The sequence below is a fragment of the Taudactylus pleione genome, unplaced genomic scaffold, assembly GCF_031769625.1.
Source record: "Taudactylus pleione unplaced genomic scaffold, aTauple2 ptg000095l, whole genome shotgun sequence".
NCBI lineage: Eukaryota > Metazoa > Chordata > Amphibia > Anura > Myobatrachidae > Taudactylus > Taudactylus pleione.
Window position 1 is genome coordinate 10,242,002 of NW_028284497.1, and position 12,823 is coordinate 10,254,824.

Genomic DNA, 12,823 nt, shown 5'->3' on the forward strand with positions numbered 1-12,823 from the left:
TTTGTGTTTTGGTTCTGGATCTGGATCTTTCTTCGTGTTTTAGATCTGGATTGGTTTTGCCAAAACCACCCTTCCGTGTTTTGGGTTCTGGGTTTTGTGTTTTGGATCTGTATTTTTTTTTAAAAAAAGCATAAAAACAGCTAAAATCACAGAATTTATGGGTTTTTATGCTCCTATGCAATTATTAACCTCAATAACCTTCATTTCCACTCATCTCCAGTCTATTCTGAACACCTCACAATTCACAATATTGTTTTTATGGCCAAAAGGTTGCACCAAGGTAGCTGGATGACTATGCTAAGCGACACGAGTGGGCGGCACAAACACGTGGCCCATCTAGGAGTGACACTGCAGTGGCAGACAGGATGGCAGTTTGAAAAACTAAGCCCCAAACAGTACATACTGCAAAGAAAAAAAAGAGGTGCAAGATGGAATTGTCCTTGGGCCCTCCCACCCACCCTTATGGTTGTATAAATAGGACATGCACACTTTAACAAACCAATCATTTCAGCGCCAGGGTCTGCCACATGACTGTGGCTGAAATGATTGGTTCATTTGGGCCCCCACAAAACAAGCTGGCAATTAATGTGTCCCTGCACAAACTGGCTCTACGGAGGCAAGATGTCATCCTCATCATCCTCATCCACCGATTCCTTGGATAAAACAGGAAAAAGGGATTTAGGTGTCCATGGACTGCTTACGGTCTTACTCAAAGTTTCACAAATTGACAGTGACTTTTTATGAATGCGCTGCAGGTGACGTATAAGGGAGGATGTTCCTAGGTGGTTAACGTCCCTACCCCTACTTATTTGACCTTTACATATGGTACATATGGCAAGACAGTTGTTGTCTGGATTTGGATAGAAATATTGCCAGACCAAAGAGGTGGAATGTTTGGTCTTCTGCCCAGGCATGACCGTGATGGGCTTTTTCATCCCACGGACAACAACTGTCTCCCCCGGAGCCTGATTTAAACAAACCACATCACCATCAGAATCCTCCTCGCCAACTTCCTCCTCAGCGCCAGCTACACCAGTATCCTCATCCTGTTGTACTTCAACAGTCACATCTTCAATTTGCATATAAGCAAGTGGACTGTGGGTGCTCCTTTCAGCACTTGCAGGGGGCGTGCATATGGTGGAAAGAGCCACCTCTTCCCGTCCAGTGAAGGGGAGGTCAGGCATCGCAACCGCCACCACACTTGGACTCTCCTTGGGGATTTGTGATATCTTCTTAGAACGCACAGCTCTTCGCTGTGCTTTTGCCAGCTTAACTCGTTTGATTTTTTTAGCAGGAGGAGGGCTTCCATCGTCATGTGAAGCTGAACCACTAGTCATGAACAATATGCCATTTACGACACTCCGTGTCGTAAATGGCATATTGGCAAGTTTACGTTTCTCTTCAGATGAATTAAATGTTTTTTTTAAGGTCATTTTCCTGAACTTTGTCATTTGGTATTGTATGTGCCCTCTACTATGACATTGGGCATCGGCCTTGGCAGACGACGTTGATGGCATGTTATCGTCTATGTCATGACTAGTGGCAGCAGCTTCAGCACTAGGAGGAAGTGGTTCTTGATCTTTCCCTATTTTATTTTTATCGGAGAAAGTTTGGTCCTCCATTTATGTTATATTGATTTGATATATACGTGCGGCTAAGGCGCACACAAACACAGAAAATATTTTTTTATTTTTGCTGGAGAGTAGTGCACTTTGTGGGTTACAACACCATTTAAGAAATGAGCCAGCTGGCCCTTTACTTATGGGACACAGGCGCACACTTGGCGCTGCTCCTTTGTTGATGCACGTGCAGCTACAGCCCACACAATTCACAAACACAAAAAAAAAATGTTTTAAATTTTGTTTGGAGTGCCCTTTGGGGGTTACAGCACCCTTTAATGGACAAGCCAGCCGGCCTTTTACTTATGGGACACAGGCGCATGCTTGGCGCTGCTCCTTTGTTGATGCACATGCAGCCACAGTGCAAACAATTCACAAACACAGAAAAAATATATATTTTTTTTGCACTTGGGGGGAGCACACCTAACGGACTGAGCACCCCCTGGACAACACTACAGCACCCCTTTAGGACTGGGACACTGCACAGGACTTTGGAGTGGACACAGCCCCTATGGACAACTGACTGCACAACACAGTCCAGCCAGCCCCTATGGACTTTGAAGTAGTGGACATAGCCCCTATGGACAACAGCAGTGCAGTGCAGCACAGCACAGCACAGCACAACACTACACTGCACTACACTACACTACACAGCCCAGCCAGCCCTAACTCCCACCCTCCCTCTTCACTGTCCACAGCCGTGTGAGAAAATGGTGCCGACGCTGGTACCTTATATAGGATCCAAAACCCGTGAGACCCGGAAGGCGGGATGATGATGTTTTGCCTCGATTTCAGATCCGACTCAGGTGGGAAAAATCGAGCCTGACTCGGATCGGCCTCAGATCGGGGGGGCTCGGAGGGGTTCGGATTTCAGAAATTCGAACCCGCTCACCCCTAATATATATATATATATATATTTATATATATATATATATATATATATATATATATAAAAAACCAAGGAATATATGTATGTATATAACCAAGGAATTTATTCTTGGCATACATAGTGACCAACCCTTCTGCAACTGCAGATTCCAAAATCAGATCTAATTCATTTTTGTACACCTGTGTGGGATCACAACTTAACAACTCATAAGTTGAGGTGTCACTTAATAAACGATCACTTTCCCTGATATAACAATCCGTGTCCTGTATGACTACAGAGCCACCCTTATCGGCGCTTCTGATGATAACATCTTTCCTTCTACTAAGACTGTCCAACGCCTTCTGTTCATCTGCAGATAAATTATAGTGAATTGGTCCCATATCTTCCTTGATTGTAAAGTTTTAATAGAAGGGTTTGTAGACTGAGGTTAAAATTTAGACTTTGCCCCCAAACGTACCACATTACTTGGTAAATCCTCAGTGACGGCATTAATGGTTTGTTTACCAAAATGCTCTTTTTTTAAGGATCGTTGGAATCTGAAAACATCCGTTTTCCATTGTAAATCATGAGTAATGTTAGTAGGGACGAATGAAAGTCCTTTATTCAAAACACTCTGCTCAGCTTCTGTAAGGCTGGAGGAAGAAAGGTTAAAGATCAGGTTCTCCTGGTTCGTGAAGGCCTTCGCATAAATCTGCCTCCTCTTTTGTCCCACTCTCCTAGTGTATCTTCTCCTCGGGCTGCTGCCCCAGCCCGGGTGCTTACCCCTAAAGGGGTCCACGGTTTAGTTGATCTAGAACTAGATGGTGTAGGCTCTTCGGATTCACTAGCAGATGTGCTAGAGAACCTCACTTTCTGGAAACATTTTCTAAAACGTGTTGATTTATGTGGCAGAGACTGGTTTTGTGTACTACCTAGCCACGGGTAAACCCTATGTTGGGCATAATCTAACTGTACTTTTTTATATTTTTCTTTCTTGTATTTCAGAAGATCACTTTTATATTTTTCTACTTGATCCTGTAATTTAATGATCCAATTTGTGGTTGTGTCACTAATTAGGCTTGTAGATGCTCGGTTTCGAAGGACTCAATCTTATCTTTAGTCATTTTCAATTCTCGGGTGGATTCCTCCACCACTAACAATAATAAATCCATCGAACATTGTTGAGAATTGATATCCATTTTCTACAAAACGCAATATTGTATCTACCTATCATTGGTGTGTAATGCACCCGGAATCCCCTCGGAATCTGTTTTGCTCGAAAATAATCAGAGAGAGTTCTACTATGATATAAAAAGTGTAACTCCCTCTTTTTAAGTTTAAAGAGTTCTCTAAATCTATCCAAATTAGAATCTGATACATCTTCTATCAAAGCTGGATCCTTGTGTAAAATCTGCTCAGCATCTAAATCTGAGTAGCTGAGTGTTTCATAATTGTCGCATTCTAACAGAAACGACGTGAAATCCGATACCATCTCTGTGTTTGTCATTTTCTATATTCCACTTCCAATGATAGCAATATCCAGAAAGTCGTAACTAATTGCAAAAATTATAGAATGACAAAAAATGTGTAACTGCATGATATGGTATCACACAATCTACCACAGCAACTGATGGTGAAAAAACATATAGTGAAAAAAAATATTAAGTTGTATATGAGGTAAGTCCCAATATAGGGTGCCTTGTTAAGAAATGGCACTCCTGACATGAACATCAGGATAATGCACTTCCAAATATCCAGTACGATGCACCGGCACTCCTGCACTCTGTGTAGTGGGGCATATAGCCCTAACTTGCTCCGATGCCCTCCAAGGAGGACAGCACCCCCAATTAACAGTAGCCACAAAAAACAGGCAGCACTCGGAGTCTAATAAACAGAATACCCTCACTGGAGGAATTTAATGGGTCAACGTTTCGAGGTGCAGTTCACCCCTTCCTCAGGACAACAAAACAAAGTGAAACATAAAATTTCAACAAATATATAATAAACAATACACACTTACCCCACTGTACAACCATGCACACCTGGGCTCCGTCCAGCATCCACACTTCCAGTCGCGGCAGCTCCGCAAAAACCTGAAGTGACGTCACCCGGTCGGGACCCGGTAACATGGCAACCCTGTAACACAGTATAACAACAAATCATCATAAAATAGTGCAACCAAACTGGGAAAATATTGTGCAATAGTAAAGTGCGATGTGCAGCAGCTCAATATGGCACATATAAAATAATGACAATGATAAAATCTACTAAAAAAATATCATGCATAATAATCGTGCATTACATATTAAAAAACATTAATAGATGAATGTCAATTTAAACTTAGAATGGCACAACATAGATCAGCGATTAGGTTGGCTGTAGCTTCTGGCAATAGTGATCAACCTGTGGCCTGACATTTCTTAGATCATAAGCACAGCATGGCTACGCTCAGATATAAGATCATAGATCATGTTCCAAGACCATTAACAGGTGGGGATAGAGAGAGAAAGCTCTTACAACTAGAAAACAGGTGGATTTTTAGATTAGACACCCTCTCCTCTAGGGGACTAAATGAGTCCCTTGGTCTTATTAATTTTTTATAAAAATATTTTTATATAAAAATATTTTTCGTGTTATATCTTCAAGAACAGACTACTAGATGTGTTCCAGCATGTCTAAATGAGTCATTTGGTCTCAGTATTTTTTATAAAAGATTTTATAAGATTTTTTAGATGAGTTCTAATATGATCTATTACTTATGAGGATTGATGGTAATAAGGTGACGTGATATTTTTCTACTGTGATGATTCAATGCGGAAGGGGTGAACTGCACCTCGAAACGTTGACCCATTAAATCCCTCTGGTGAGGGTATTCTGTTTATTAGACTCCGAGCGCCGCCTGTTTTTTGTAGCTACTATATATATATATATATATATATATTTATATGGTGTAACTAAGGTCTTCGGAGCCCAGGGAAAGTTTAATATTTGTGCGCCCGCGCCCTCCCCTCCCCCACCACCACATAGCAAAAAATAATATGCGCGGTGAAGGTGGTGAAGGCGCGTGTAAAAAAAATGGGCATGGTCAAATACTGGAAGGGGTGTGGCTACTGACAATGGGGCGTGCCGACATAACACGCCACCCATTTCTTGTCACTCTGGGAGCATTCCTTTCCATTCCATATGCACCTTACCTATACAGTGATATCTCACAATGTGGAACCTCTGAAGAAATACATCCTCCATGGGACGATGGCGTCTTCAGTCGGTATTCAATATTCATGTAGGTCACATCGTCCAGAAGATGCCTGTTTGTGTAGGAATATTAATACGACAGCGGTTATACCAAACTCATGCCCCCTGTGTAACTTCCTTCCCCCTGCATCTCTGAGCCATACCATCATATTACTGCATCATCTATTAGTCACACCATCATCTCCCTTCCTGCGTCATCTCTTAGCAACACCATCACCTCACCCCACATCGTCTCTCAGCACACAGTCACCCACCTGTGTCATTTCTGTCACACGATCAGCTCCCTCCCCATATTGCTTCTCAGCACACCATCAACTTTCCCCCTGCGTCATCTCTCAGTCACACAATCAGCATCGTCTCTCAATCACACCATCATCTCCCCCCCATGTCGGCTCTCAGCCACACCATCAGCCCCCCACTTCATCTCTCAGCACACCGTCACCCCCCTGCATCGTCTCAGTCAAGCCATCATCTCCCCCCATGTTGTCTCTCAACACACAGACACACACTGACACAGACACACTGACACAGATACACACACACACTGACACACATACACACACACACACACACATTGATACAGATACACACACTGACACAGATACACACACACTGACACAGATACACACACACACTGACACACACTGAAAGCCTATACAGACAAACACTCTTATTTCACACAAATTAAGCCAGCATCCCCCCATCCCCCTAAATCAAAAATTAAAAATGAACACCACCCTTCCCGGCCACAGCTTAGCCATCCACCCCCCCATGGCAGCTTAGCCATCCACCCCCCCCCAATAACCCACCTGCCATGAGCGGAGACAGAGGGCCTGATTCAGAGCCGGACGCTCTGACCAGAGCGCTCGCTCTGAATCAGCGCCCTCCTACATGGAAATGGAGCGGTCTCCTGGCCGTTCACATAGCTGTGTGTGACCACCCACAGCATATGCGAGCGGCCAAAAAGATGGTCGCGATGGTCAAGACCTTCACGACCATCGGGCTTGCGATGGAGACCCTGCGATAGGGTCTCGCTGCCGCAAGCCCAGGAGTGATTTTGGCTCTATCAGAGCCAAAATCACTCCCACTGACATCACTACTGATGTCAGTGGGGCCGGCTTCAGATGGTAGGCATTCCCATGGGAATGCCTCCGTCTGGCCGCAACGCCCCCTGCTCCCACCAAAGGGGGCGTGCTGTCAATCAACATCAACAGCACGCCCCCTTTGGTGCGAGACCAGGAGTGATGGAGAGCCCATCGCTAGTCGGGTCTCGCGCATGCGCACGATGGAGCTCCCTCCATCATGCGCATGCGCAGTAGGGCACCATCGACCCGCTTGCGAGTGTCCTGCGCTCGCGAGCGGGTTAGAATGACCCCCAGAGAGCGCTGGGGAAGTGTTATGAATCCCAAAGACTTCTCTGAGTAAACCCCCTAGATAAGTTAATGAATAATTAGTGCGGCTTTGAGAGCCGATGATGTGGCCTTGAGCTGGTAGCAGAAGTTAATGAATAGATGGTGTGGCTTTGAGAGCTGATGATATGGCTAGGGTGCTGATGGTGCGGCTTGGAGCCGGTAGCAGAAGTTAATAAATTGATGGTGTCACTTTGGGAGCCGGTGATGCGGCTAGGAAGCCAAAGGAGCAGCTTGAGAGCTAAAAGCAGCACAGAATCTGCTGGTGCGCTTGGAAGCCAAAGAGTGGTTGGAGAGCCGGTGGCAGCAAGGAGCTGCTGGCGTGGCTGGAAAGCCAAAGGAGAGGCTTGAGAGCTAGTAGTAGCAAGGGAGCTGCTGGTGCAGCTGAGAAGCCGATGGGGAGGCTTGGGAGCCAGTGGCAGCATGGGAGCTGCTGGTGAAGCTGGGGAGCCAATGGAGAGGCTTGGTAGACGGTGGCTAGACAACAAAGCTGGAGACCCAGGGTGCAGTATAGTGAGAAGGAATGAAAAGCTGACAATGCAGCAGAGCCGAGAGAACCAAATGGAATGCTATAGTCAGTGAGGCAGCAAAAGGCCAGTGTGCACAAATAGAAGAAGGAATCAATCATGCCATGTTGTGGACAACATGTGACATCCTGCGGTGTCCAGATCACCTAGCAACTGACGGAGCTGGAACAACAGCATCAGTAGGAGGTAAAATGCTCAAGAGAGAGAAGTCTTGACTGCAACTTGTAACAATGCTCCCCCCTTGATGCTGAGTTGAAGAACCTCCAGGACCCGGTTTATCAGGGAAATCCTGGAAGAAAAGTCTCTTTAGTCTAGGAGGATGAAAGGCACTATCAGGGGCCCAGGAACATTCCTCCGAGCCATAACCCCTCCAGTGGCCCAAGAACTGCAAACATCCCCTGGAAATCTTAGAGTTCAAGATTTTCTCAATAATAAATTCGCATTGACCATGGACCACAACTGAGGCAGGTCTGGATGGAACCTTATGCTTGAATTTAACAGAACTGAAGACTTGTTTGAATAAGGAACAGTGGAAGGTGTTGTTGATATGGAGAGACTTGTGTAATTAAAGCTTGAAAGCTACCGGATTCACCTGAGTAATTATGAGAAATGGACCAATGAACCTCGGATCCAACTTTTGAGTAGGCTGGCAAATTTTAATGGTCTTTGTGGAGAGCCATACCAGATTGCTCTTCTTAAATACACATGACCTCTGATGCCTATCAGCAGACTCATTGGAGTGGAGAGAGACCTTCCAAAGGCTTAGATGAACCTTGTTCCAAATGCAACGAAGGTGAGAGAAAGGGTGAAACAGGCAAATGGGAGTCAAACGAATTCGCTCTGGGATGCTGACAAGTGACTAAAGTAAGGAGACACTGAGGATGCTGAATGGCACGAGTTGTTAAAAGCAAATTCAGCAAGTGAAAGATGGGACACCCAGTCGTTATGACACTTGGAGACATAACAGCATAAATATTGCTCCAAAGACAGTTTAACATACTCAGTTTCCCTGTTGGATTGCGGATGGTGCCCTGAAGAAAGCCTGAGGCAAATGCCCAAGGAAGCACAGAAGGCTTTCCAGAACTGTGCCACAAATTGAGTCCCTCGATCTGACACAATATCCATCGGTAAACCATGCAGGAGGAAGATATGTTGGAGGAACAGGTCGGAGCGTTCATTGACAGAGGGAAGCTTAGGCAAAGGTTTGCTAAATTGGTCCACCACAGTCCAGATGATGGAGCATCAAGCAGATACTGGAAGATTGACAATAAAATCCATGGTGATGTGAGTCCAGGGTCTCTTCGGTATGGAGAGAGGAAGTAACAGACCTGAAGGAGCTGTCTGAGGTGTTTTATGTTGAGCACAGACCTAACATGTCAGGACAAATTCACGCACATCTTTGGTCAAGGAAGGCCACCAGACCGAGTAACTCTAAGGTCTTACTGATGCCCGGGTAACCAAAAGCTCGACGAAACAAATAGGAGACCGGAAAGCTTATCTGGAGGTGATTCCGATTGACAGGCTTGAGAGGTAGCGGATAAGAGTTCTTAACAGTGATGTTGTTCAGACCTCTATAATGAATACACATATGGAGGGCCCATCCTTCTCAATGATAGAAAACCCAGCCCCAACAGGTGACTTAGAAGGGTGGATAAATCCCTTCGCCAATGCGTCCTTGATGTAATCTTTCATTACCTTATCCTCTGGAACGGAAAGAGAATACAACCGGTCTTTAGGTAATTTGGCACCTGGAACTAAATATGGTTGGCACAATCATAGGGCCAATGCGGAGGAAGGACATCCGCTATTTGTTTGGAGAAGACATCGTCATAATCATGGTACTGGGGTGGGATGGCCGGAGGAGCTTTGGCAACCACAGGTTGAACTGACTAAACAGGAATAGCTAAACACTGAGTTTGACAGGCACGGCTCCATCTTCCTATTTCCCTGGAGGACCAATCAATTATGGGGTTATAATCCCTGAGCCAAGGGAGAATGAGAACGACTGGAGCTATGGGACCCCAGAGAAGATAAAAAGAAATAGTCTCCGAATGCAGAACTCTGACCGACATACGGGGAGAAGGCTTTTTAAATTTAATGAGACCAGAAGAAATCAATCCTCCATCCAGTCTGCAGATAGGGATTTCCTGATCCAAAAGGAATGGCAGGTCCACCCAGGGACTGAAAGAAAAGAAAATCCATAAAGCTGCCAGCCGCCCCGCTGTCCTGGAATGGCAAAGTAGTCAGAGTGGAGTCTACGAGTTGGATGACTACAGGGACTAGTACCGAGTTCTTGGAAGAGCCAGGCCTAAATGCAATTCCTCCAGAACATTTAGGCCTTGACTTTCACCGGCCTGAGTGGACAGTTGTTCACTGTATGACCCTTGTCTCCATAATACATACAGAGGCCTAGGGAGCATCTTCTGCGTCTCTCTTTGGTGATAACCGAGATGAATCAATTTGCATTGGCTCCTTCAGATCAGAAGCTGGAACCCAACTAAGAGAGCCTGGTGGGAAGAATTTGTTCTTGTCTACATTCCCAGAGACATTGGTCAATCCTGATGGCCTTATGCATGAGGTTATCCAAGGATTCAGTAGCGGGATATTGGATGAGGATATCCTTGATGGCCACAGAGAGTCCAAGAAGGTATTAGCTGCATAAGGCCAGGTCATTCCAACCAGAATCAGTTGCCCTTCTGCGGAATTCAGAGGAGTAATTTTCTGCCACCTTCTGACCTTGCCTAAGGGAATGCAACTTGGACTCGGCCAGGGCAGTTCTGTCAGGGTTATCATACAATAGGTCTGTGGCAGTGAAGAAGGCATTGATGTACAGCAGCGCAGCATGGGTTGAGAGCAACCCAAAGACCCAAGTGTGTGGATCCCCCTGGATAAGGGAAATTACCAGTTCTACTCATTGCAATTCTGTCCCTGAGGAGATGGGACATAGCCTGAAGTACAACTTGCAACTTTCGCGGAAGTTAAGGAACTGTCCGCGGTCCCCAGAAAATCGATCTGGCAAGTTAATTTTGGCTCTTTGAGAGGAACTGGAGCAGTAGGATACCGGACATCCTCGACACACAAGGTGAGCTCTTGGACCTTCTGAGTGAACACTTGGATTTGTGCAGCAAGCACCTTGGCAGGATTCTGCGTCTGTTCCATGTTGCTCTATTTCACTCGGGCAGGTGAGGTCTTCCACCACTAACAACCACCCATTGTTACCTTAGAACTATAAATGTTCACCAGTACATAGGTGACAACCTGGTCTTAGTACTTGGGGTAGTAGTGGTTTACACAAATGTCTAATAGGATCCGGTGGTAAGGTGAAGAGCAGGAACAGGGAGAGATAATGATGTGACTTGAGAGCCGAAGGTGCAGCTGGAGAGCTGGTGGAGCAGCTTGTGTGCCGATGTGCAGGAAGGTTTGGCTTTAAGAGCTGATGATGCAGCTTAGGTTCTAATGGTGCACCTTTGAGCCAGTAGCAGAAGTTAACAAATCGACGGTGTGGCTATGAGAGCTAAAAATGCGGCTTGGGTGCAGCTTAGAGCTGGTAGCAGAAGTTAATGACTAGATGGTGCGGCTTTGAGAGGTGATGATGCAGCTTCAGTGCCGATGGTGCATATTGGAGCCAGTAGCAGAAGTTAATGAATTAATGCTGCAGCTTTGAGAGCCAATGATGTGGCTTGGGAACCGATGGTGTGACTAAGAAGCCGAAGGAGCGGCTTGAGAATTGATGGCAGCAGGAAGCCGATGAAGAGCCTTGGGAGCCGGTGGCAGCATGGAGTTGCTGCTGCGGCTGATGGTGAGGCTTGGGAGCTGGGGGCAGCCCAGGTGCTGCTGGTGCAGCTGCGATGCCCTGGACAGCAATGCCCCCCTCTGCAGGACTTGCCACAGTGGCCAGGTCATGAGCCCTGCTTGACCCCCCCCTAGTTATGCCACATACTGTATACAGTATATATATATCTGTCAGAGTTCAGCCGGGGATCGGCCGTCCCTTACCGTCCCGCCGGCTTCCTCTGACTTCCCGGGCAGTCGGGCGGCTGGTGCGGCGACGTGGGAGGTGCTGAGCATTCTCCCTGATGCTGGTGTGTCAGGGTGGCCTGGTGCGTGGGGATCGGAGTCTCCGTCATGGGCGCCACCATGACACTTCCTTCTCTGACTAGCCTTCCTTCCCTGACAGTCTGGCCGGTCAGCTGATGCTGTGGACCAAACAGTGGGCTTCCAGGGGTATACATCCGGCTCCTGTGTATCAGGTAGTTGCCTGAACAACCATTGTCGCTGCTAGTGTTGCTAGTGGTCACTCGTTCTGGTTTCCCTTGCTTCCAGTGATCTATTCCTGTGTGCAGCTATATCATCCATCTCACCAGTGCTTTACCACCTCAGCCTGTGTGCAGCTATATTGTCCATCTCACCAGTGCTTTATCACCTCAGCCTGTGTGCCGCTATATCGTCCATCTCACCAGTGCTTTACCACCTCAGCCTGTGTGCAGCTATATCGTCCATCTTACCAGTGCTTTACCACCTCAGTCTGTGTACAGCTATATCGTGCATCTCATCTGTGCGTTACCACCTTGCCTGTGTGCAGTATACCTCCATTTCACCAGTGCGTTACCACCCCCGCCTGTGTGCAGTATACTATCCATTTCACCAGTGCTTTACCATCACAGCCTGAGTGTAGTTTCATACCCATCTCTCCAGAGTCATCATCTCTGGCTGGTCCCAGCACCACTACCCACCTCGTTACTGGACTCTGTGGTTCCTACCTACGTGCTACAGTAGTGCACCATGGTGCACTCCTTCTGACCAGCAACCCAGTAGAGTGTGTCCGTAGTGCACACGTCCTTGTACCTCAAGTACTGTATTGCGAACTAGGGGTTCCACCCCTGTCCTCACGTGCCTCTTACTGGCACCGACCCTTTGGGCCACTAGTGTTCATCTCTCCTTTTTCCCGCAGGCTTTGGTCACCAAGTCAAAGGACCGCGACCTGCTTACGAGGTGCAGCTCAAGCCCATATCCCGATTGGTGGGGTCACTGGTGAACACCATCTCGTGGGCTAGATTCCGCACCTTTGACTAGGTCTCGCCAACGACCAAGACCCGTGGATGCGGAGGTCGTACATTCAGGCCCCTCGCCTCCATTTCCTCCCGC